We start from the raw sequence: 24,725 nt of genomic DNA on the forward strand, positions 1-24,725 counted from the left end.
ATTGTGAAGCAGCGAGCCGACAGCGAACCTGAAAAGATGTCGTAGTTAGGTTAAGGCCTTATCCTATTCAGCATGGGCTTTTGTTGCGTTCATTATGATCAGCCCATAAAACTTAAAGCATATTAACGATATGGCAATAAAACCTAAAAGGTGAAAACAGTTTCCTTCCGCAAAATGGTATGATGACGTCAAATGACGTGGTCATTGCGTCATTGACCGCCATCTTGACTTCCATTTCCTGAAGTTTTGAAGAAATCCAAAAATCGAAGATGGCGAATTCAAGATGGCCGCCTTTTGGCAATCACGATGACATTACAACGTTATATGTTGTCATCACTTCTCATCGTGGACGTCTAAGGAGACATTTTTGGACGTACTATCTCTCCTCCTAATCTCAATGGCATAGCGCTTGAATTCTCGCAAAGTTATGAAAAGGGGTAACCCCCCCTACGCCCCCCCCCCACCCCCCTACAGCCCCAGAAGGCAGAAAAAAAACCCGGTCTAGATAAAGTTCAAGGGAAATTTAACGGTAAAATCGAACGAAGTTTCGAAGTCGTCATAACACCGTTTTCCAATTTCAACATGATTAAAAATAAACTGTCAGAAATAGTTGAAAATTCATTTTTGGAATAAGGGATCAAACTTTGGCATGATTTGGGTGTTGCGTGTTAGCGGAACGTCGAAGTAAACAAAACACGCAGCACTGGAACACCATAATCATCTGTAACGCATTATTCGTTGAAGACGAGGGGAAGAGTGAGGATGTAAGACAAATACTCACCCTCGTTGTCAGACACTGAGGTAAAAAACTGTTTTAGTATTTACAAAGCAAGTGGATAACAAGATGCCGTGCCATTAGTCACTTTATTTCTAAGAGACACTGGCAAAAACAAAAACTTACGAAAACCAGGCCCCAGTTGTTCAAAGAGCGGATACTTTTTTCAACTGGATAAGTCGCTATCCATCGGAGCAAATGTAATCCAACCAATGCTTTTGGCAAGTTTTCCACACAATCTCATTATTAAATTTGACACACGCCTCTACTCGATCCTCACAATTTATCTTCAGGATAGCGAGCTAGCAATAAATACTTGCAACTGCAATAGTAATAATACTAACTAGAGTTTAAGTAGTCAGTAACTATCCACAGGTCTTCCTGTATTTTCAGGTCATTGTATATCGACTACTGATTCAGAGAACCACTAAAAATTTTACAGTGATCATCTTCCATGTTTCTCACAATTATTAGATTTTTTTTTACATCTTCTCTTTTTTTTATGTACTTCTTTGCAGGATGTGAGAGAACTCGAACTATGACAATATTTTGACTTATTATTTTCTTAACCACGCTGACCACTCTGCGAAAAGAACTCCGTCTATTCCTTAAGAAGAGTTCAAAAACTCGTTAACAATTCATCAGCCCATTGACCTATCAAATGGTCGATAAAACATCACGTGCAGTGGTTTTAAAACCCGATAAATTTCCTCCTTATTAGTATGCGGTTTTTAATGTTTTTCTCGTATGCTTATTTCCAACGTTCACAAAAGCATCATTGTTATGAACTCTCTCGCTTCTCCAGGAATGTTTTTGAAGCCGTTCAAAAAACTCGCAGCACGTGTTTTATCGGGTCTTAAACCATTCCGCTGCACCTCTTGGTTTTAAATCCCGATAAAACACTGATGCTCGTGTTTTAAACATTACATAAAACACTGCTGTTCGTGTTTTACAGATTACATAAAACGAAAAGGTGTGAGTGTGTGTAGATGGCAGGTAAGCGAACAAAAAGTCGGAAATCTTCACCAAAATGACCGCAATATTCTGACGAAACATACTTTTTTAAAATTTGATAACTTGTGATTTCAGACTATGACTTTAGATGTAATAACAATAAAAGACCTTACGTCAGTGCCAATAATGAAAAAGCGGCCGACACTATTGTGTTGACACAGAAAATAAAAATTCAATTTCGGACATGTATGAATTTTAATCCTAATTGGATGTCCGATGTTTAGATTTCTTTGACGCATACGCAAAAATGATTTGCGAGCAAAATCTATCCATATTCTCAAGGATACCTTAATTGTTTGCTTAATGTAAAAAAGCTGCTTCTTTCAATTTTAAGAGTGTTTTTTTTTTTTTTAATTTGTGGTCATGGTGGTGATGGTAGATTAACCTGTAGCTAAAATATTAGTCTGTTTTAAACACACGTGACTCACAGTTACACGTTCACTTTAGTAATTGTTAAGACAAAGGAGAATCTAAAACTAAGTCACTTTTAGTAGCAATAATGCAGTTATAGAAGCCGCGCAAACTGAAAATTTTTTTCAAAGAATCAAATTCGTCAGATATTTCCAACACGTAATTAATTAGACACAGATGAATAGAAAATGTGTTGAACGACCAATACAACAATATCCTGTGCAACTCTTTTGTGATTTCCAGCGCGCATTATTTACAAATCCAAGTTAAATCAACGGAAAAAATATTATATTAAAGCCGATACCGCCAGCAACGAAAACACTCATAAATTTCAACCAAACGAGTTCGTGATTTTGGTTTCCAAAATATTTTAATTACAACATGAGGTCTGAATTTAGCGTAAAAATGAAATCTAAGACTAGAATAAAAGAGTCAGAAAATCAGACAGTCGTAAGTCATACTATTTTCCTCAAATTATTCTTTGACAAATTCTTGGTAATCAGTCATTAAATTAAGAAAAGCAAATAACAGAAAATGATAACAGATTTGCGTGAAGCTAAAAGTATCATTATAGTTTATTCAACTGTTCAAACGACAGTTTAAAACAAGTAATGAAAATGGCTTTCGGCCGTCAAACTGTCTGTGAATGTGATCGACGTTCTTAAATAATACTAGATTGTAATTAGAATATCTCATTATTTTTTGTGTTAAAAACAGGTTAATGATAACTGCTAACTCACAACTATGTTAATCGAAGAGACTACATGCTTATGTACAGCCTTGCCGTCTTTCTATTGTTTTCTACCGCTTCGGTGCTAGATGTATCTGCTGGCAGAATCAATGATAAGGTTTGTTATTTTGAGTCACTTTTGTCATTTTTTTAGTTCTTTGGTATGTTTATGGGTTTGGAACAGAAAAGGCCCTTACGGATGGACTTTAATAGAAATATGAGCCTAAGGGTTCAGTACCTCCAGATTTTCAGAGAGCAAAAATATTGGCCAGATTTCCCCCAAACGAAATGAATACTGTCTTTGAGACTGAATAAAAAAGTTTATTTTTAGCACTGACAGTGTCATAATTATTAGTGGAGAGATAAAATAAAGTCGTTTGATGGTAAGAGATATATTGCATTTTAATAGACCTTCAAAAAAAGATTTCTAACGATGAATTTCCCGCAATGACTATTCCTCGGCATGGAATGAAAAGATTTCCACCAAGATAACGTTTTAAGATGCAGATGTAAGGTTCAAGAAGAATTTCCGAAAATTCGAGGCCAGCCTTAAAAATTTCACAGAAATTAACGACTGACTGGTTAGGTATTCAGAAAACGACCAAATTAATGACAGCAAAATTAATCGAATCTTTCTTAAGCCTCTGTGTACAATAGGTAGTATAACTTATAAAGAACCACAATATTTTTGTTACGATGTTTTTAATTGGTTAAGTGTTTCGGCAGATTTAAACATCTTCATGTAGCAATGTCGGTGTGTAAAACATGAGTAAATATTATTGTTAATCTTTTACTGAAATGTTTATTACTTAAGCTAGGAAACTTGCTACATCAGCAAGAACGTGAACCACTTTTATTGATATTTGTTCACAATGCAGTGTATCTGGGAAATACGTAAGAAAGAAAATTTAGTAACATCACAGTTAAACACTTTTTTTCCAATATAAAAGTATTTTTGCGCAGTTTAAGACTGTGTGTGAAAGCAAATCTTAGCATGGGCTATTTAAATGGTAAAAGGAAATTGGAGGTATATAACCACACATTATTTAGAGATAATTAGCAACAATAATTCTAAAAGGCGTTGAGATACATAACAACGCATGGCATTAAGAATTTGTTATTTATTCAGTGACACAGGCATACTCTGAAAAAAAAAAAAGAAATTCAAGTTTTCACAACAGGAGTCGAGCCTAAGACGCTTTTCTGTAAACTAAAGCTTCGTTATCTCAAGCAAATGCTTGTTTACTCCCAATTCTCATTTTCAGTTTCAATAGCACTTGCTAAGATCTTCTTTTCACAAATGGTTATCAACAATTTTGAAGTAGTAGGTATATAGCCTTCTTAGATATTATTGGTTCTCGGGCCATCCCGGATGCGCGGAAAGTATGCGCAGCGGCAAAAAGAGGCACCGTCCTTTAAAGTTGTGAAACCGCTAGTAAGCAATCCAACTTAGTGGAAATGTTCTTGATAAACAACCACACGAGAAAAAATGAAAAAATGCAGGATACAGTATTGAAAAAAATTGCTTGTTATACAAAACATTTTCACATCCTTCCCAGATAATATCGTAAAGTTTTTAGTTTTGTCCCATTCAAGGGCAACAAAATTTGTAATTTCTTTTTCTGAATGTGGAGATTGAATGAGGAATGAGGAAGTTTTTCTCCCACAAATCACCCTTTATAAACTGCATCATTTTAAAACTATTTTGTTAAAACCTCCTTATGTCTGGTTTCTTTATAATTTAATATATGAACCATGACTTATATTCACGCCCTTAATAAGTCAATACCCGTTTTATTGGAATATTCTCCGACGAATGAAAACAAATGAAAAACCAGGAAACGTTCCAAGCCATCCCAACACAATGAACTTCACGTGTTAAGTTTCCACTATAATAATTTCCCCAAACATAATAATTGGCAGTAGTTCGGATCTGTGCCAATGTAAGGTTCGCTGCTAAATGAGCTAAAATTGATGTAAATGTTTTTGTGCTTTTATCCTCTTGTTAATAATAATTTTGGGCGATACCAGGTCGATACATTGTTGAAGATGTTTAGGATCCACTCCACGGACAATGTTGCGATGAATGCTACCATCAATAAGTAGACAGGGTAAAAAAAAAAAAAACTGACATGAAAATAGCTTAGAATACAAATACATCACTAATGTTTTAATATTTATTTATTTATTTGTTCTTTTCTCTCATAGATCTTAGAGAAGAGATCATATGGTAAGTTTCAAAAAGTGATTAATAAATCATAAGCCCATTGACCTATCAGATGGTCAATAAAACATCACGTGCAGAGGTTTTAAAATGGGATAAAACCTCCTCCTTATTAGTATGCGGTGTTTAATGTTTTTCTCGTATCCTAATATCCACCGTTCACAAAAGCATCATTGTTATGAATTCTCTTGACACAAGCTTTTCCAGGAATGTTTATGAAGACGTTCAAAAAAACTCGCGGTACGTGTTTCATCGGGTCTAAAACCACTCGGCTGCACCTCGTGGTTTTAAATCCCGATAAAACACTTCAGATCGTGTTTTAAACATTACATAAATGCTATATATAGTTTCCTGTACCTTATTTACAAACGCCACCGTATATGAATTTCACAGGAATAAAACTTTAAGCGCGGAACATTTGTTTCAAAACTTCTTTCAACCCAGATCAGTACTGAGGCTGCGAAGTCGGTCGGTCCAAAAACCTTTTCTGTTGCATCTTTTCCGAGTGACGTCATAATAAATATGATCAATTTCAGACAAATCACAGTACATCGCAAATTTCCATAAATTTAGTTCGCCTAGTGCTTCTCGCTGGTTTATTCTTGCTTAAAAACACAATTTTAACCAATGTTTTAGTATATTTCCACCCATCCCGGTGTGGGTCAAATTATGATGTTTGGTAAAATGTCTAAGAATTGTTATTAGCGTAAATCAACTTGGGACTTTCTCACTGCATTCCCGAGTTGAATGCGTGAAGTGATAATCCAACACTGTTGTTTATTATACAAATTAAGACTTTCGTCATCATCGTCATCGTCATCATCATCATCATCATCATCATTATTATTATTATTATTGTTGTTGTTTACTTATTATTCCCTTATACAGATTATGAATGTAATAAGAAGGTAATTAGCCGTAACCCTTGCGAGAAAGTGGCATGTCCTAAAGGAAACTATGGTCCACCTGAATATTTGTATTACCAATGCACTACAATGCCGGAAAACTGTCCCAAAAAAGAAATTGACCCAGCAGCGGAATGCTGTCCAGAACAATGCGGTAAGTCGCTGCAAATAATAATGTTTTTCGTATATAATTTTTAAATGAATTAGTGATTGAGTTGTTAAGGACGGTGCCTACTTTTGTTACTGCGCATACGTTCTGCGCATCTCGAGATACTCGGGTTTCCTATGGGTGGTGCCTACTAATACAGGCATATTTTTACGCGGTTTAAATTTTTGCGGAGAAAACAGACCTTGGCAAGTGCCATAGTAATCTATAAAGAAAATTGGGAGTAACCATGCATTTTTCAGAGATAATTTATGTTCAATTTGGGAAAAAATTCCATACGTCAAGTTGTATTGTTGTTGTTGTATTGTTGTTGTCATCAAGGTTCTCGAATACTGCGAGCTATGGCGTGCTTGGAAACTATTTGCATAAAACGGTAACACTAAAAAATCTGATCGGAATTTCAGGCAAATTTAATGAATAGTTTCGTAACAGCCTTCTTAAACTCAAGTAATATATCAAACACGAGAAGGCGTGTTTCATCAGATATCCAAACTCTGAGAAGTAGGTTGAAAAAACGAGGCGCAGCCGAGTTTTTTTAAACGACTTCGAGGTGTTTGGATATCTGATGAAAGACACTTTCGAGTGTTTGATATGGCTTCTCAAATGAGCAATAATTCTTGGAGAAATTCAAGGCTTAAGTTGGCAAAATTTTATGGTAATTAGGATCACATATCCAAACCTCAGTCACGGTAGTGATTTTCTTTGTTTTCTCTCGATGAATTATTAATGAGTTTGAGAATAATAATTCATGAAGAAAAAACAAAGGAAATCAAGACAGTGAGGGAAATTTGGAAAAGTAATCTTAATTATCAAAACAATTGGTGAATTTTTGCTTTGAATTTCTCTGAGAATTTTAAATGGTTTAAGAAGCTATATCAAATACACTCGAAAGAGTGTTTCATCCGATTATTTTCCAAACATCTAGAAGTGAACTGAAACAACAAGGCGCAGCCGAGTATTGTGATCCCACTTTGCGGTGTTTGGAAATCGCGTGCAACACTGTTCCTCATTTTTTTTCTATATATTTTTAACCCAACTTTTATCCAGTTCAGAACTCTTATAGCCGGATTTTACTTTTCAAATTTGACATTTTACATTGACATTTATTTGCCTTTTTTCCCAATATATTGATAATTAATCCATAGTTTAATGTATGGCGAGGTGACCTCTTGAAACCACCAGGCTTATAGTTGAGGCCACCTCGTACGTAAAAATATGCTTACATAGATAGTGCTACAAGTGTGCGGCTTTGTCAATTCATTTTTTACTAAACACTCTAGAAGTTTTTTCTTAAAGTTGAGAAAACTTGACTGAGAAGTGATTGTTACAGGAAGGGAATTCCAGATCTTTGGACCTTGGCAAAAAAAATTGTAATTTTTTTCAGATTAGTTCGGCAATGATGCACGCGATAATTGTTGGCTGTTCTGGTGCTGTAGCCATGAATTTGACTGTGTGTGTAAAATACGAATTGAAAAACAATGGAGACAAAAGGTTGTTATGATAACAGCACATAAATTTCCCTATTTGAAACGTATTGATTTGACAAATGTCTAAAATTCTTAATCTGGAGAATATAGGAGCAGAATGTGCTCTATATGCTCTAAATCAGTGATATGTCTTTTTGAAACAGGTTAATATGATGAAAACTAGAAGGGTATATTATGTATAAAATAATCTCAGATGAAAGTGTATCGGTCCGGATGAACACACTGCTTAAACCAGCCCACTTCTTGTTAACAGTTTGCAGTGACGGTAATCGAATGTATTCAGCTGGTGAGAAATTTGAGTTTTCGAAAGACGGCCAGCGTTACGACTGCGAGTGTGGATCAAATGAAGTACCATCCTGTCAGCCTATCTTCATAGGTAAATACGCAACAGTAAATTAAAACTTAATGACTGGTCTCGAGGGAAACACCTTATAGTATTTCTCCGGGGACTAGTGCAGAGCCATTTGGGAACAAAACAAACAGCTCTTTGAAAAACTCGCTAGAACCTTATGACAACATCACGCTCCCAAACAAGTCGTTTTGATCACATTTTAAAGCAGTCAACATTGGCTGGTAACAGTTTTGCGTTACCCTCTAACGTCATAGTTTTCGCACTTGTACACGCTTATGGGCCTTGGAACTTGGGGAGAAGGGATGACGCAGTATTGAGAGCACTCGCCTCCCACTAATGTGGCCCGTGTTCGATTCCCGGACTCGGCGTCATATGTGGGTTGAGTTTGTTGTTTGCTCTCGTCCTTGCTCCAAGAGGTTTTTCACCGGTTCTCCGATTTTCCCCTCTCCTCAAAAACCAACATTTCCAAATTCCTATTCGATCTGAAATCACAGGGCTACAGGTTTGTCAGTCGTAACAGACTGTTAAGTGTCATCCTCGTTAAACAAAGTTGATTGATTGATTGTTTGTTTGTTTGTTTGTTTGATTGATTGATTAATTAATTGTTTGATTGAATAATGGATTGGTTGATTGATTGAAATAGTTCTATAGTTAGATGTCATGTGATCATGAATTAGCTAATTAACGCGTGCGCTCAGGCGGCAAATACCTTTACTAATTAACAATGATAGCTACTGCATAAGACTGTTATAAAAATCTCCACCAAGAACATTCAAGAATATTGTTTCATCGCAAAGCTAATCCTCATGAAACAAGGCAGGATAAATTTCCAATATCACTTTGATAATGACTAAGACAATAAGTGCTTTCTTTGAAAATACTTCTAGCCTTTGAAAAGTTTCAGATTCGAACCATTGAAAAATGTTTACAGCACGACTACTGTTACAGGAGTCAGCAAATAAAACCCCAAAGGTTGGAATTATTCACTGTTCGTATCCTACTGTGATCTGATTGGCCAGTGTTTAGTGGTCACACTGCAATAGTAAATTCTAATGGGTATAATTTCTTCTTAGTCCCACCAAAGGAACCCAGGCCCCCACCAGTTTGTCCTCCGTTTGGAGAAGCTCCCTCCGAAGGAGACACGGTAGGTGCCAAAGGGCTGTTCATCAACAAACCAAATTTTTTCTTCTCTTTTCTAATTTTTGGCATTACTGACTGCTGAGGCCATATGGGATGAAAGGTGAAGGGATAGCTAAGGCTACCTAGCCAATATACACCTTTTCCATAAATGCCTGCCGATAAATAATTCTTTGTTTGCATTTAAATAGCATTTCCAAAATTCAATAGCATTTTTGCTCTTAAACAAGATTAGTAGCGCTAATAAACATATATCGAAAGGAGTAACAAATCGGCCGCCATTTATGAAAAAAAGGTCTATGGTACGTTTCCCAAACGTACGACGCATGCGCAATCCCACCATAATTTTACAAACAATACAAATACCATATTATGAATGGTGTTCGTCATTGTGGTTCAAAATGATAGCTGAGTTTAATCGTTTGACTCACGATTGAGTCACATAGATGTGGATCGCGACGTTTCGACCGCTATATTCGCGAATACTAATACCATACACTCCATGTCGTCAGCTACGTCCATCGTCAAAAAACCTGGTTTTTTTTTTTTTTTTGGCCTTTTAATTTGAAAACTTATGGTGCAGGACCTTTCTCCGTGGCAGCCCCCTCACTTTGGAATGCGCTGCCATCTAATATTAGGAACAGTTCTTCGGTGCCAATTTTAGAAATAAACTTAAAACATTTCCTTTTATAAATAGCATTTCAATAACTTTTTAGTTTAATTTTTTTTGTCAAGTTATTCATGTAAAGCGCCTTTGAACTAAATATTATTATGCGCAGTAAAACTATCTGTATGCACAGTATAAGAAAGCACCACAGGGCGCGTAGCGTAACCTGTGAGCCAAGCGAAACTTAAAATAGCACGTTATTATTATTATTATTATTATTATTATTATTATTATTATTATTATTATTATTATTATTATTATTATTATTATTATTATTATTATTATTATATCGCTGGTCTTTATAGGGCGATGGTGTCGACTGATTTCTTAACAGTGAAAGTAGCACCTTAGTTTGTGTTGATTGGTGCGTTTCGGAGAAAGAGAAGATCTATGATAAACGGTATAAAGAACACAATAGAGACATACGGCTTGTCCAAACCCAATCCTTCGCCGTTTCAGAACGTGACAAAGCGACGGGTCACCCTCCACCCTGGGATGAGGTTACGTTTATTGACCGAGACCCACATTGGTACACCCGTATGGTTAAAGAGGCTAGTCGCAGAAGACTTCACCCGGACAACATCATTACGGATGATGCAATTGAAATTCCAGAAGCGTGGATGCCCACGATCAAATAACACAGCAGCCGATCGGTAACAAGGCGGACAGTTTCTAGTCGGAACAACAAGGATAGAAATCCGCCAATCAACAACAGCCTAAGAGAGGATCAAAACGCACCAATCAACACAAACCAAGGTGCTACTTATACTGTTACACAATCAGTCGACACCATCGCCTGATGAAGACCTGGCTCCAGTTGTTCAAAGGCCGGATAACTTTATCCTGTGGATAAGTCACTATCCGACAGTTTCAATCTGTGCAAAGATTTCAGTATTTCCTCTTGTACAAGCGAATATGCACACTCTAACCACAGCTTAGTTTAGGAGAGTACGAAAACCTTGGACAACGTTTAACGTGAAGTATATTTTAGACCCTGAATAGTGCCTTATCCAGCGGATAAAGTTATCCGGCCTTTGAACAACTGGGACCTGTAGTGTAGCGGTCGAAACGTCGCGATCCACATCTATGTGGCTCAATCGTGAGACAAACGATTAAACTCAGCTATCAATACAAATGCCAGTTCGTTTGCGTAAACACAAACTACCCACCCTTAGAAAAAAAATCGGACCACGTGGTGGTGTACAGACAGGGAACCGGCAGTCTCATAACTATATTTAAATATGACTTAATTTTTCTAAAGGTAGCCTGAGCTCACCACAAAGTGAAAGGACCAGCATCTAGCAGTTACCCCTCCCTCTGTGCGCCTCTGACACTCACCGCTGGCTGGACTGCTGCCTTTGCTTCCACAGAATACAAGGGACTGTGACAGGGTGCCTGAGATTGGCCTTTCACCCTAAATGAAAACGATATGATGTTTAAAGACTTTCCAAGAAGTGTTTTGACTAGAAAAGTAGTGAAAAATTAAATCGGGACAACGTAACAAGCCCATTCTCCCCACCTCTCCCCCCCCCCCCCCCTCAACTTTAGACTCCTGACCCCACTAATGTTATCTCTGACAAAGGGCAGTCCTTGGGCCGAGTGCTGGTGTATCAGATGATGCAACCCCCCTCCCCCCTCCCCCTCCCCCCAAGTTGTAACCCACGGCAAGACGTTGAAATGTCTAGTCACCATTTTGGTAAAATCAGCTCAGATGTATGTGTTTATTTTTTTCCTAGGCGCCAAACGAGTAAAGAAGGCAGCGCATGCGATCTCTTTATGAGGTCTGGAAAAATCAATCAAGATCGCAACTCACCATTCACAGACTAACACTTTAATGAATCGATTGAAGATATGTAAGTCAAACAGGGATCAAAGGCTCCTGTGAGCCAACTCGTGAATGCAGATGACACATAGTAATTGCAATTTAGACGGCTACGGAAACTTCCTCAAAAGCTAAAAGAAATTATATCTTTGCCCGATTATGTAACGAAAAATGACCATTCTTGTACTATTAAAATGATTGTCAAATTATTCTGTACAGATTGAATAAGCCGATTATTCGGATGCGCCGATTAAAAAATATCACGTGTTTTTTTTATTCAAAGTTTATAGGAGCACGCCATGTGCAGCTACGTCATGCAAATTCGTGTGATAGTCCGCGGCTACTGGATTTCGCGATCGGGCTAGTGGATTCTAACCATCACTTGCCCGATGGGCAAGTGAAGTTTTTTTGGGAATTAAAATTACAAAATTACTGTAGGGCAAGCCGATCTCACAAAGGGAAATATGTTCAACAAAGTATCGCATTACGATTCATGCCCGACATAAATGCGTGAAATTTTTCCTTTGGAGTTCAGTCCACGCAATCCTCAAGTAAAAATAATGAACTATGACAAGCTCTTGCTAAATAAGAATTATTTATCGACCGCGTCCTTTTGCTTTCCCATAAATTACCAGTTGTAAATTTCGAAAATGAAACATTTTTTCCCTTTGAAACCTCTATGAAAGCTGACAAGATCTTAAAAGTGTTCATTTCACCAGACATTTGCATAATTTTGTTTACGACGTCAATGATGCGTGACATGGTACGTTCCGCTTTCGCGTGAAAACTGACAAATAAAATTATTTTTTAATTAAATTATTTTTAAATTAAATTATTTTTAATTCTTGAAAGAAACCGCACTTCGTAGAAAAAAACGAAAAAATCCTATAACTTTGCTCAGATTCAACGAAAAATCCCCATTCTTACACTAAAATGATTGTCAAATTATTCTCTACAGAATGAATGAGAGAATTCTGACGCGTCGTGAAACAAATTTTCACGTTTTTTTTTTTTTCACTAATTGAGTTTACGACCCCGGACTTTCTGAAAAACTGAAAAAAATTGAAACTTTGCAAAGATTGAACGAAAAATCGCCATTCTTGCACTAAATGATCGTCAAATTATTCTCTACATATTGAATAAGAATTTCCTGATGCGCCATGAACAACAAATGTTCGCGTGTTTTTTTCCACTAATTGAATTTAAAACTCATTCACTGCGCACGCCCGAAAGTTAACGACAAAACCGACTGATCGACTGATCGACCGACCAAGTCGAGAGTCAGCTATCGCTATAACTCGTTCATTGCGCATGCGCGCATTCACGAGTTAAAAATGATAACTAGTGTTGAGGAACTTGGTTGAAACATAGTTAATAAAAGGCAATGGTTATGAAGCTTGACAAACTCCTTTGTTATATGTTTTTGTTAGCGTTTTTGGCCTTGACCGTGCACAAACTACAATAGATTTTGAAATGTGTTGGAGCAACTGACCAATAGAAACGTTCCTGCTAAGATATTCAACTGTGGTGTGAACTTAAAACAAAGGATTGTGCACGGTTGCGGCCCTTTTAACAAAAACTGCAGCACCAATGTTTTCATGGCAAAGTTTCATAACCAGTCCCTCAATTAACTATGGTTGAAATAAGTTGTTTAGGTAGAAAACATTAATGCAGAACTTTGAAAGTCCCCAGTAAATAAAACAGCAAAGTAATGAATCCGTGTATATGGTGTTTATTTTAATAAACACCATATACTTTAAAAAGTTCACATGTGGTGTCTTCTTCAAAGGGGGAAATATCTGGTAAATTTAGGGGAGGGGCTCGGGGGCCCTGCTCTCCCCTCCCCTTAATTTTATGACCAGAACCGAAACCCGCTAGTCCCCATCCCCACCCCCAGAACCAATACCCGCTGGTCCCAACACCCATCCCCCTTCCCCCCCCCCCCCCCCCCGAGAAATGCAGAATAAATTTCGAGTGCCCTAGTGAAATGTAGTGAAAGATAAGGTAAGGGAACAAACGCCGCCTATCATGTGACTACAAGAACCAATGAGAGCGCGCGTTTTGGTGAGTGACGTCATGGTTTTGAGAGAAACCGAAGTGTTAGTCACATTAGATGGGACAGATCTCGCCACCCTGCCCTCTCAATGTTAGTTCACAATATTGGCAAGAAAAATTCCGAAAAACAACATCGAGAAGGGGAGGGGAGCAGGAGAGGGACATTTTCGGCTTGCTTGTGAAGTGTGACAACAAAACTTGACAAGGACTGTAGATCGAGACGACAGAGCCAAGTGTTCACGTCCTGTGTGCCCTGAGCTTAGTGAGTCAAAGCCACATTTTCCCCATTTTTTTTTCGTCCATTGTTTTGTGTACACTTTATTTGAGTGTTTTTTAATATTTATTTTTGAACCAGCGTGTTTGAACGAGCTCAAAACTGAACCAGCGGACATGTTCTTATCGGCTGCTGTTGCTAATTTCGGCCAGTGTGCCATTGTCGAGTAGAGCAGTTTGTTTTCCTTTTTTGTGACCACTGAATTGTGCAAAATTTAATTGAGTGTTTAAAATGTCTATTTTTTGTTTAATCTGAAAACGACAAATTGGAGTCTTGAAAATTCATGCGTGAAGAACACGGCTGCTATTTTGATTGATATTTGTTCTTTTACGCATAGGACAAAAGCCTTGCTTTCTGGCCTAAGACCTATAAATATATGCGCAGACAACGCATTCTGATTGGTCAGTCTCTCTGAAGACAATAAGAACAATTCAGGACAAAAATATCCCTTCTAAGAGAGGTGAGGAGCGAAAATGAAACTGCGCAATATTGCGTCAATAGGTTGATTTAGGTTTAAGGAATAAACTAGTGATTACGTAGTGACTGAGTGAGTGCCATTCGACTGCCTCCGAAAGACTATGGAATGACTACGTTGGCCATGAGCGAAAACATTACTCCTTTGCAGCTAAATGAGCCACACCCAAACATGGCCGCTATCAGGGGCGGGTGTTTTTTTAAACCGCACAATCATTTGGAGGGCGAAAAGGCAATTAGTAAGAAAATACGGCAAATACACAACGGTCGTTTATTACTTTGAAATTGCTGAAACACATTTTACGGTTTACACGGATCCCTTGCAAGTTCCATATGTTGAGATATGTCTAGCCTGCGTGGTAGACGCATGAAAAATATAAGGCGTGCGAGGGAGGGAGACGCGCCTGTCTCCCTCCCTCACGCCCTATGTATTTTTCATGCACCTGCCACACAGGCTAAGATTTGTAAAGAAATGCCCGATATTGATATACATGAACTGTATTGATGTGTATGATAGACATCACGAGGTGTTCCCTATCCTAAACTCTTACTAAAACACAAATAATTCCGTCAAATATGAAGTAATATTAAAATGACAAAGAGGTCTGTCTTAGGCTCGGTTCAGACGCCAAACTTTTCATGAGCCGAACCTAATACCTCGAATTAAGTACATGAAAAGTTCGGCGTCTGAATCTGTTATGAATGACTGTTTCAATTTGGAACGGCTCAGCCGGGAATTTCGGCTTTGGAACGGCTTTGATTAGGACTCCAAACTTTTCATGAGCCGAACCTAATGCATAAATTATTCTAACGTATTTCAAATAAATAAATTCATTAATTAATTTAAAAAAAAGACGCTAACATTTCGATTAGTTTTGCTTCAAGTAAATTGAGTTGAGCTGATTAAGTTCGGCGTCTGAATCAAAAGGGGGGATTTTTGTGATTTGGGCCGAACTTTATTTAAATTAAGTTCGGCTCATGAAAAGTTCGGCTTCTCAACTGGGCCTTATACAAAGTACCCAAATTCAGGAATAGGTGCATTTCAGGAAGTAAGGGTACATATTACAAATAAAAAGTGCTACATTTCTTTCTTGTTGCTTAATACAGAGAAGCCATTTTTAAGATTATTTTTCCATCAAAAAACGTTGGGAGTTCAAAGCTGGGTACACTCTATCACACTGCCTCTAAACAGAGGACATTTTTGTACCTTCTGATAGTCCCAGAATTTGATTTGATATATGGCAAACCATTTAACTAAAGCTCATTCACTCTTTGATTGTCCAGTAAGTAAAACAAGAAACACAACAGATGAAGCTGTTTTCGCAACAATCTTAGCGCTTGAAAAAGGCCAGTAAAAGAGTGTATGTCCGAAATTTTATTTGCTAGGTCAAATCTTCATGTTGTTTTCATGTGAAAATCGCAAAAAAATAAAACATCCCTATTAATTTTCTTCCCTGAACTTGAGACGTAAAACGTGAAATTTCACTTCCAGTGTGATACAATATACCACGCAGGATTGCAGACTGTTGTTAGTATAGCTGTGACGTCAATACAGGATCGCTACTTTCGCAGTTTCTCTATTCCCCAGTTGTTTCGTTGTTAGGATTCAATACCCCGGGTCACTATTACGTCCACACAGTTTTTTCCCCCGCACGCCAAAAACAACTAAGGAACCGAGAAACCGCAAGACTTGGTAACTTTTAACGACGACGGCAAAGGTAACAAGAACGCCACAAAACAAAAGGTTTAAAGAGCAAAAACAATCACTCTGCATGTACGTTATGTTTTTGTACACTTTTTTGCCGTCATCAGCAAAACAACAACGTGAAATGACCAAATTCAAGGTTTTGTGGAGAACGCGAGCACACGATGGTAATTTTTCCTTCTTCCTCCTTACGTGAACGCCGTTCCTATCAATTTTAGTTCCAGGATACTTTGCCTACACTGTACAAGTTAAATGAATTGGAAAAATCGCGAAGAGATATATTTTCAAGTGACGTTTTTGCTGCCGTTGCCGTCGTCGTTAAGTTCGCTATTGGTGATCCTGTACTGACGTCACAGCCCTAGTACGGCTAGTATCCCGTCATGCGCGGCAGCGTATCCCAACCGTAGCCCAACAGGGCAATTGTTAGAGTTACGAACGAGCTTTAGTACAATGGTTTGCAGCAGGGATTCAATAGTAAATGTGTGACTACAGAGGCCTGGGTTAATCAGATTTAAACAAGAAAATAAAAACATTTTAGATATATCCACTTAAGGCAGAGAATTTAAAACCAGTGCATACTTAATGTTGCCTCTCTTATCGATCGTTCAGTATTGTTGGCCAACTTTTGGAACTCTATAGATAAAAATGACAGGAAATGCCCCGCTTGTGTTTCCATGTTCCATTATTTGTGACTACTGAAGAGCAGCCCGCCCAGCTTAGCAGAGAGCTACCTTGATTTCAAACTTCGAGGTCGTCCACAGCACAACTGTTAACTCTAACCTTTGAACAGCAGGAAAATGTCAAATAATCTGGAAAATATCCATCAAGACAACAACTGTATTCTAAGATGAAAGTCGAAAATACACCCTTACATTAGCTTCACAACACTACACAGAACGCTTTGGAAATAGAGGACTGCAGTAACGATGTCACAAAAACAAAATTTTCAAAATTATGGATTTGTTGAGAAATTTTGAAAGAGCATGATAAAAGATGCCTACTTGCAAAAAATCAGCATCTTATTGCAATTTGGGAGTGAGATATTAGCTCTGTTATGCTCCGACCACCCCATACAAATCCTTGCAATTTTGTCTCTGTTCTCAACGGTTAAAACACTGAGACAAAATTAGAAGGATTTGAAATGAGTAACTGGAGCATAAAAGTCCCAATATCCTACCCACAAATTGTAATAAGATGCTGATTTAAGGCAAGAAGGCATTTTTGCTCTTTGCGAAAGCTTTAATAAATCCCTTAATTTTAAAAACACGAGACAGTGTTTCATCACATATCAAACACCGAGAAGAGAGTTGAAAATACGACGCGTAGCGAAGTATTTTTGACAGACTTCGAGGTTTTTGATATTGTGATAAAACACTGTGACGAGTGTTTGACATAAAATTTCAAACAAACTGATTTTGAAGGGGAAATTAAGGATGAAAAAACGAGGAGTTTTTCATCAGATATCCAAACACGTCACGGTGCATGATGACTTTTGTCTTTGGCTTTTGAATTATTAATGAATTTGAGAAATTTAGTTTTTAAATTCATTTATAATTCATGAAGAGGAAACAAAAAAAAAATCAGTACCATGAAGGGGGTTTGGAAATGTGATCTTAATTATCATAAAATTTGGTTAAAAATTTTGCTTTGAATTTCTCCAAGAATTATTAGCTCTCTAAACACTAACAGTGATCAGCATCAAATTTATCCTTGTAATATTAATGCTTATTTAACCCTTTAGGTCATATGAATTTAGGATATAATCACCCAAGGTAAATTTTCTTGATGTTTTAATTAATTCTCCCCAGTACTTTAATAAGAAAAGTATGATGACAAGATAGGAGAATTTGTTCTTTGATATTGTGGGTTAAAGCCGCACTAAACCCAATCAGTGGAATGCTTACCAAAGGAAGGGCGGAGAGGGAAAACGGCTTGAAAATAAAGCAAGCAAAATGACCTTTCTTACAGGCCAGCATGGAAGCAAAGCGAACCATGAGGTGCCCCCAGCAGAGAGCTCAAAGGTCTAAATTATATTAAGCTACATTACAAGTTGTCTCTTGTTTTAAGGTTACCCTTTACCTTTAGCGGTATCTCGCATCCAAGCGATGTAGCGCGTCCGGTTTAAACTGTAGATACCTGAACCCTTATATAAAATCAAAGCTTATAGAGCTGGCTATCAAACTATACCAAGAGTTTTGAAATAAAGTGAGTTGTCGAATTTTTCACGACCTCTAAATGTGAGCGTCTGAATCATCTTTTGAAAGCTACAAGTCAAAGCGAATATTATATTTTGCTAACTTAATTTGCTCCACAGTTTTCGGACCCAAAGCGCTAAAAAAACGTGTCTGCATTTTGCCATATTCAATCGCAGTGAAAAGTTACAGAACATTTTCGTAATAGGCTCAAAAAAATGCGGAGTGATTGTACAAAATCGCTTTTGGAGAAAAAACATTTCCAAAGTTCGAAGACACGGTTTTGTTGTTTATATGTTAAACTAGCTACTGTCCAAATTTGAAGACCAACGAACAAATTCCTATTGAGTTTTACCTCTTTAAAGTGTCTACTCCAAGTAAAAAAAATTGAATTTAGAAAAACAGTGCTAAAAATTCGGCAATTCATTTTCTTTCAAACTTCTTGGTATAGTTTGATAGCCAGCTGTACAAGCTTTAATTTGATATATGGGTTTAGGTATCTACAGTTTGAACCTTGAACCTTGAGTTTAACTGGATGCGTTACATCGCCGCTAAATCGCTTGGACGCGAGAAACCTCTGAAGGTATAAGGTAACCTTAACGCCAATTCATGCCTTGTTTGGAAAGCTTCACCTTCTGTATAAAATTACATGTAATTGACCTTTGGGCAACCCAAGAATAAAACCTAAGAACTAACCTGTTGTGAGTCTTTGAAGTATCGGTCTAAAGAAACAAAAGGGATCTTGCACTTCAATATGACAACTGACACTTCAAGACCAGTAAGAGAAACACACCATTTACACATTTAAACTGGTTTGATAAAATTAATTTTAGGGCAAAAATATAATAAAATAAACCACATTATATGCACCAAACAGTGTCAGGTTAACTGTTGGCATTCAGTTCAGTTAAGTTTATTGTTTTGCCATAAATTGTACAAATACAACAATTATATTTGAAATAAATGTGATGTTATATTTCAAGCCTGGTGAATGAATGAGAATGATGTATTATTCCAGAAAGTGCGTACTCCTAGGATTTGAATGTCGAACATGTGGTTTACATGTATGTCTGTCCCATGAACCTAGTTTAATGGCCTTAGCTCCCATGAGTCTCCTGTAGCTCAGTGGTAGAGCATCCGAACTAGTAATCAGAAGGTCTTAGGTGCGACTCCTAATAAGAGCACTCGGATTTTTTTCCGAGTATGCCTGTGTCACTTTCTGGAATAATACATCATTCTCAACAATTATATTATTATTATTATTATTGTTATTATTATTATTATTATTATTATTATTATTATTATTATTATTATTATTACTTTTATTATTATTATTATTATTATTATTATTATTATTATTACTATTATTATTATTATTATTATTATTATTATTATTATTATTATTATTATTTAAATACTTTATGGCAAGGAAGCCTAAGGGAAGCCACCAGGCTTATAAGGTTAAGTAATTAAAGAACAAAGTATAGTCATGAGACCAAAATCAATGGCGGAGCTACAGTAAATCTTAAAATATATAACATACATTACATTCCTGAACTTCCAGTATGTTCTTCTCTAGTAGCTGCTGTCTTTGCCACTTCCAGTCATGTGTATATACTGTTGATCTCTTGTTCTCTTAAAATTTGAAATTAAAGACATGTAACTTTATATAGTAACATTATTCAGTACATGTAGGTGTCTCCACTCAGTAGAAGAATTTCTTCCATGATCAGCAAAATTTTTCCCTCCTCCAAAAAAACAAAATTTCTAAATTCCAATTCAGTCGTAGAGTGCCCCTATACTATAAAGCGCTGACGATGATCTTGTCATGGAATTATGTGCTATACAGTCAAATAATGTATTTTCAAATTTATTTTTAACCAGGCCACTCATCTTAAGTGAGAAGAAATTTCCAATCAGATCAAAGTGAAATCACTTGCTGCATTCTCCTTAATACAAGCTATTTAACAATAAACATGGACCCAGGAATAAATGTGAATATATTTTCTGACAATGCGAGTGTCAAACGCCCATGTCAATGTTTTAGGGAGTCCAGGATCAACTCCTGAAAATGCCATTTCCTGGGTTTTCAAGTTACTAAGAAGCATTTTCCCTAATTAAACCAAGGAATTTTCTCTTATTCAACAAATATTTATTGTGAAATATCTGACCATTTTCCATCCTGGATCTATGCAAAACTGTAACCAATTCTAACTTAACATCACCTCCTATCATACCATACACTAAAACTAATCTCAGAAGACTGACGACTGGTTCTAGCAGCTATTACCCAACCAACCAGGCTCGTGAACAGGTTAAACAGGAAAATTCATTCCTGATCTGCCTTACCCCCCAAAATGTCATCTGATACAGTATGGCTCCTTCAGAAGCATTTATGGCCAAAAATAACATTAAATTTAACCACAAAAATTTTGTGGCAAAAATTTGTAGCTTACGGTTAATTTATAAATTAAAGCCATTTTAATTTCATCAACTTGATCAGGAAAAAGCTCATTTGCACTTTCTTTCAACACACCATTTACATACAGTATGCAACATCAAAACTAGTTTCGTCAGAAGACCTCGCCAGTTGGCGATTGTAAATAAGCATGCACCGATTAAAACCTGTTCTCAACGTCCTTCTCTTTGCCAGTATAATCTGATTCTCCTTTTTCCCTTTTCATCTCTTTTCTATTGTAATATTAATGATTATCATAATAAAAAGTTACATATCATTTACTTTAATTTTGATGTATAGCCTTATCTAAATCTGCGTTATTATGTAAAGTTAAGTTTTCCGTTTTTCCAGAATGTTTGTAATTTGCTGTAATTTTTTTTGTCTTGTCCCGCCTCGACTAGCTTTGTGGCTATTTGCGGGACAAGCCCTTTATATAATCTAAATCTGTAAATAAATTGTTGTTGTTGTTATTAGTTGGTTACCATGTTTACGTTTTAAAATGCCATGGCGGTTTACAACGAACCTGCATTTTAAAACAAACCTGGGGACCAACTGACGAGGTCTTCCGACAAAACTACTTTTGTAGTTGCATAATGTAAATTGTGTGTTGAAAGTAAATGCAAATGAGGTTTTTCCTGATCAAGATGATGTTGAGTAATACTTTCTTGGCTTCGATACACAAAATTTCCCAGAGATTTTAGTTTTCAAGTCATTCAAAAAATACAAAGTCCACCTTCCAAAAGTTATCAAATGATAATTGCATATGCACATGTAGAACTTATATAGAATTTTCGTCTTCGGGTTGAACTACACACTTGCATTCCTTATGCACTGACCATATCCTAGGACTGCACTCTAGAAACTGGATTACAATCCAGGCCCCAGTTGTTCAAAGAGCAGATAACTTTATCCAGTGGATAAGTTGCTATCCAGCAGAAAAATGTATTCCAACCAAAGCTTTTTGGTAAGTTTTTCACACAATCTCATACTTAAATAAGACAGACACTTCTACTTTATACACAAATTATAGGGCTATACGGAAATTAAATCTGCCGCATAGCGACTAATCCAGTGGATAAAATTATCTGCTCTTTGAACAACTGGGGCCAGAAATATAAAAACATAGGATTAACTGAGTAAAAACTTCGCACCTGGAATAAACACTCTGGATCTGGAGCAACAACATTGGATAATAATAAACATTGCATTAAAAATATAACTTTTAGTCTAGAGATCAACCTTAAATACACATACTACATATAAATTAAATCAATTATTGATTTAAAGGAAGTCATATTTTCTTCAGGCCAACATTATTTTTTCCCATGGATGTCCAAGAACAGATTTAAACATGGGCAAGTGCAGATCAGGGTTTCCTAAAAAAAAGCCCTTACAACCATGCATATATTGATTGGTTTACCTAAAAGACGGAATCCGGAATCCAGAATCCGGAATAATAAAAAAAATTAAAATTTGTCAACATGAAAATTTCAACAAAGGTTAAAGTCACTTGGGAAACAGTTTTTATAGCTTTTGGAAAATTGTAATATCAGTCAGGAGCCCAGTGAAATTTTCAAAAGTTTTCCTTAAATTTCAATTGCTTAAGCAGTTGAGCCACTCATTTGGAATAACCGTTCCCAATCTTCAAACGTACCCTTAAATACCCCCACACCTCTTCCTACTCGATAACGTTTCCTCCTGCCATAGCACGTAGATAGACAATGAAACGTAACCAGAGAAAAGAGTCAGTGTTGCGTTTATCACTCATCAACTCTTCGCAAGACTCACTGTCTTCGCATAATTATATAAAAAAGTCTTGAAACAAGTCCGTATGGGGGTGGCTTGGATTTCATCTAAAAAAAAAAAGCTTCGAATTGGCACCGACCCTGGATAGACAGTGGACAAAGTTATTTATTCATCCGTCCGTCCGTTCTTTCGTTCGTTCGTTCGTTCATTCATTCATTCATTCCCTTCGTTCCTTCACTCACTCACCCACTCACTCGCTCGTGGTTCTGTCATGCCTGCCGGCATACATTCGTACGTTCAATCATGTATGCATGTATTCATTTATGCACCTTTTTTACAAAAGAGTGTCGAGCTGCCGGTACAAAGGAAACGTTTTATGTTGATAGCCTTTTTTGAAATACAGTAAGAACTTCAGGAGCCTCTGAACGATTTCCCATAATTTAGTAATCACAATAGCAGGATTTAGATTACAAATTATTTTAATTATATCCTCTAATTCCAGATACCTTGGAAGCCGTAGATCTATTGATTTTGATTTAATGGTAATAAGTCTAAATATTTTAAGCCCCATTCCCACCCTTATGCCCAAACAATTTGTTGAACCGTAATATACGTTAGTCGCAATGTTATGACACGTGTAAAAATATATTTCTATCGTCACCATTGTGAGTGCGCTAATTTGCCTACTGCACCTGTCAAAACACCACCAATCGTACACATCTCTCTCCCCTAGCTCTTCCGAAAGAACGAAAATCCAATACTCACAAGCCAATCAGCATACTGCAAGTTAAAAAGAAAAAGAAAAATAGAAAGAAAAGAAAGTCTTTCCTGATTTACGGATTCCGTGTATTTGATTTTATAAACATAGATAGGTGTTGTTCTAGTGTGTTTTAAAGTTTTACGCTTGGACTGTCTTAGAATACTAACACAATAGGCTTAACTGCAGCAATTGAAATCTTAGGCAATCTTTTGAAAATTTCACTGGGCTCCTGAAAGATATTATAATTTTTCAAGAGCTATAAAAACTGTTTCCCAAGTGACTTTAACCTTCGTTGAAATTTTCATGTTGACGAATTGTTTGTGTTTTGTTTTTTTTTATTCCGGATTCCGGATTCTGGATTCCAGTTTCCGGATTCCGTATTTTAGGTAAACCCTACATTTGAAATATTGAGAATCTCAAGCTTGTTGTTAAAAATATAAAACAATGTAATACTATATAATTACAGTGTATGTGTTTTGTGGACATAAAAAAAGATTGTTTTTAGGTTTTATTTTTATCCCTGAGCAAATTATTGCTTTAATTCACTCTTTCACTGATTTCCCCCTAATTTTACCTATTACATGTACATATTACATGTAGGCCATATTCTGTGTGATTTCACAGGATAATTGATCATTTCTTGCATACTTTTAGCCCTCAAAATTATATTGTTTTCTTTCAAATGAAGCATGTGCAATCTCCGCATGAGAAATCACTAGCATTGTTGTTAAAAATAAAAATGGTGCCAAAATAAATGTAAATCCCCCTTCATTGTGCACATGTAGTTATTCACATTTACATGTACTTCTTATTCAGTGGAAGTACACTTTATTACAATACGACAGTGAGATTGAATAGGGAATCCTGATGCTATAAATTTTTATTTTTTGTCTCCTCTCAGTATTATGACCACACAATAGCTAAGTTGGATTACGTTAATTATCATTATCGTTATCGTTATCGTTATCATTATTATTGGTAAATTGACTGATTAAAACAATAATTATAACAATTATTATTGTGCTGCATGTGCAGCACTCATTAAATTCTTAAGGGCTAGCTAGGGCAATTTGCATAAATTGAAGGGCTTTCTTTGACTGATGTCCACCAAAAGTAGTATGATTGGAACATTAAGAGTGCCTGACTGTAACTTTGGAGAATCGCTGGCCAAGCTTGATCTAATTATAGCCATCTTCTCTGTCTGTTAACTGTTATTATCTGTCAGCAGTCTGGGGTAGCGTCGTTAAAAATTGAACTTTTGTCACTTCTGAGTAATGCTTAATACTAACGATCGTACGTGATTATGTTGGATGGTCGTTTACCGGAAACAGAAAACAAAAGAATATGTGTAATTTCTGGCCTAAAAAGTGG

General features: G+C 36.6%; 1 protein-coding gene and 2 long non-coding RNA genes across 4 annotated transcripts in view; 1 reads left to right on the forward strand and 2 right to left on the reverse strand.

Annotated features, from left to right (window-relative positions):
- Positions 1-24,725, reverse strand: part of LOC146475584 (uncharacterized) — an 873,425-nt gene that overhangs the window by 580,895 nt on the left and 267,805 nt on the right. The window lies entirely within an intron of this gene.
- LOC146475599 (uncharacterized) lies at positions 3,042-13,572 on the forward strand. The gene is made up of 6 exons (XR_014865907.1): positions 3,042-3,048; positions 5,139-5,160; positions 6,043-6,213; positions 7,966-8,088; positions 9,138-9,208; positions 11,605-13,572. It is a non-coding gene; the product is annotated as an uncharacterized LOC146475599 (long non-coding RNA).
- LOC146475600 (uncharacterized) overlaps positions 14,751-24,725 on the reverse strand; it is an 11,220-nt gene continuing 1,245 nt past the window's right edge. The window contains exons 2-4 of one of the 2 annotated variants that reach the window (XR_014865912.1): positions 19,934-20,025; positions 19,087-19,112; positions 14,751-16,978 (exon numbers count right to left, since the gene is read on the reverse strand). This is a non-coding gene — a long non-coding RNA (uncharacterized LOC146475600). Of the gene's footprint in view, positions 19,113-19,933; positions 20,026-24,725 lie in introns of both variants that reach the window. The other variant, XR_014865911.1, reaches the window with a different exon arrangement.

Source organism: Pavona decussata, unplaced genomic scaffold (genome assembly GCF_977016875.1).
Source record: "Pavona decussata unplaced genomic scaffold, jaPavDecu1.1 SCAFFOLD_84, whole genome shotgun sequence".
In the NCBI taxonomy this organism is placed as follows: domain Eukaryota; kingdom Metazoa; phylum Cnidaria; class Anthozoa; order Scleractinia; family Agariciidae; genus Pavona; species Pavona decussata.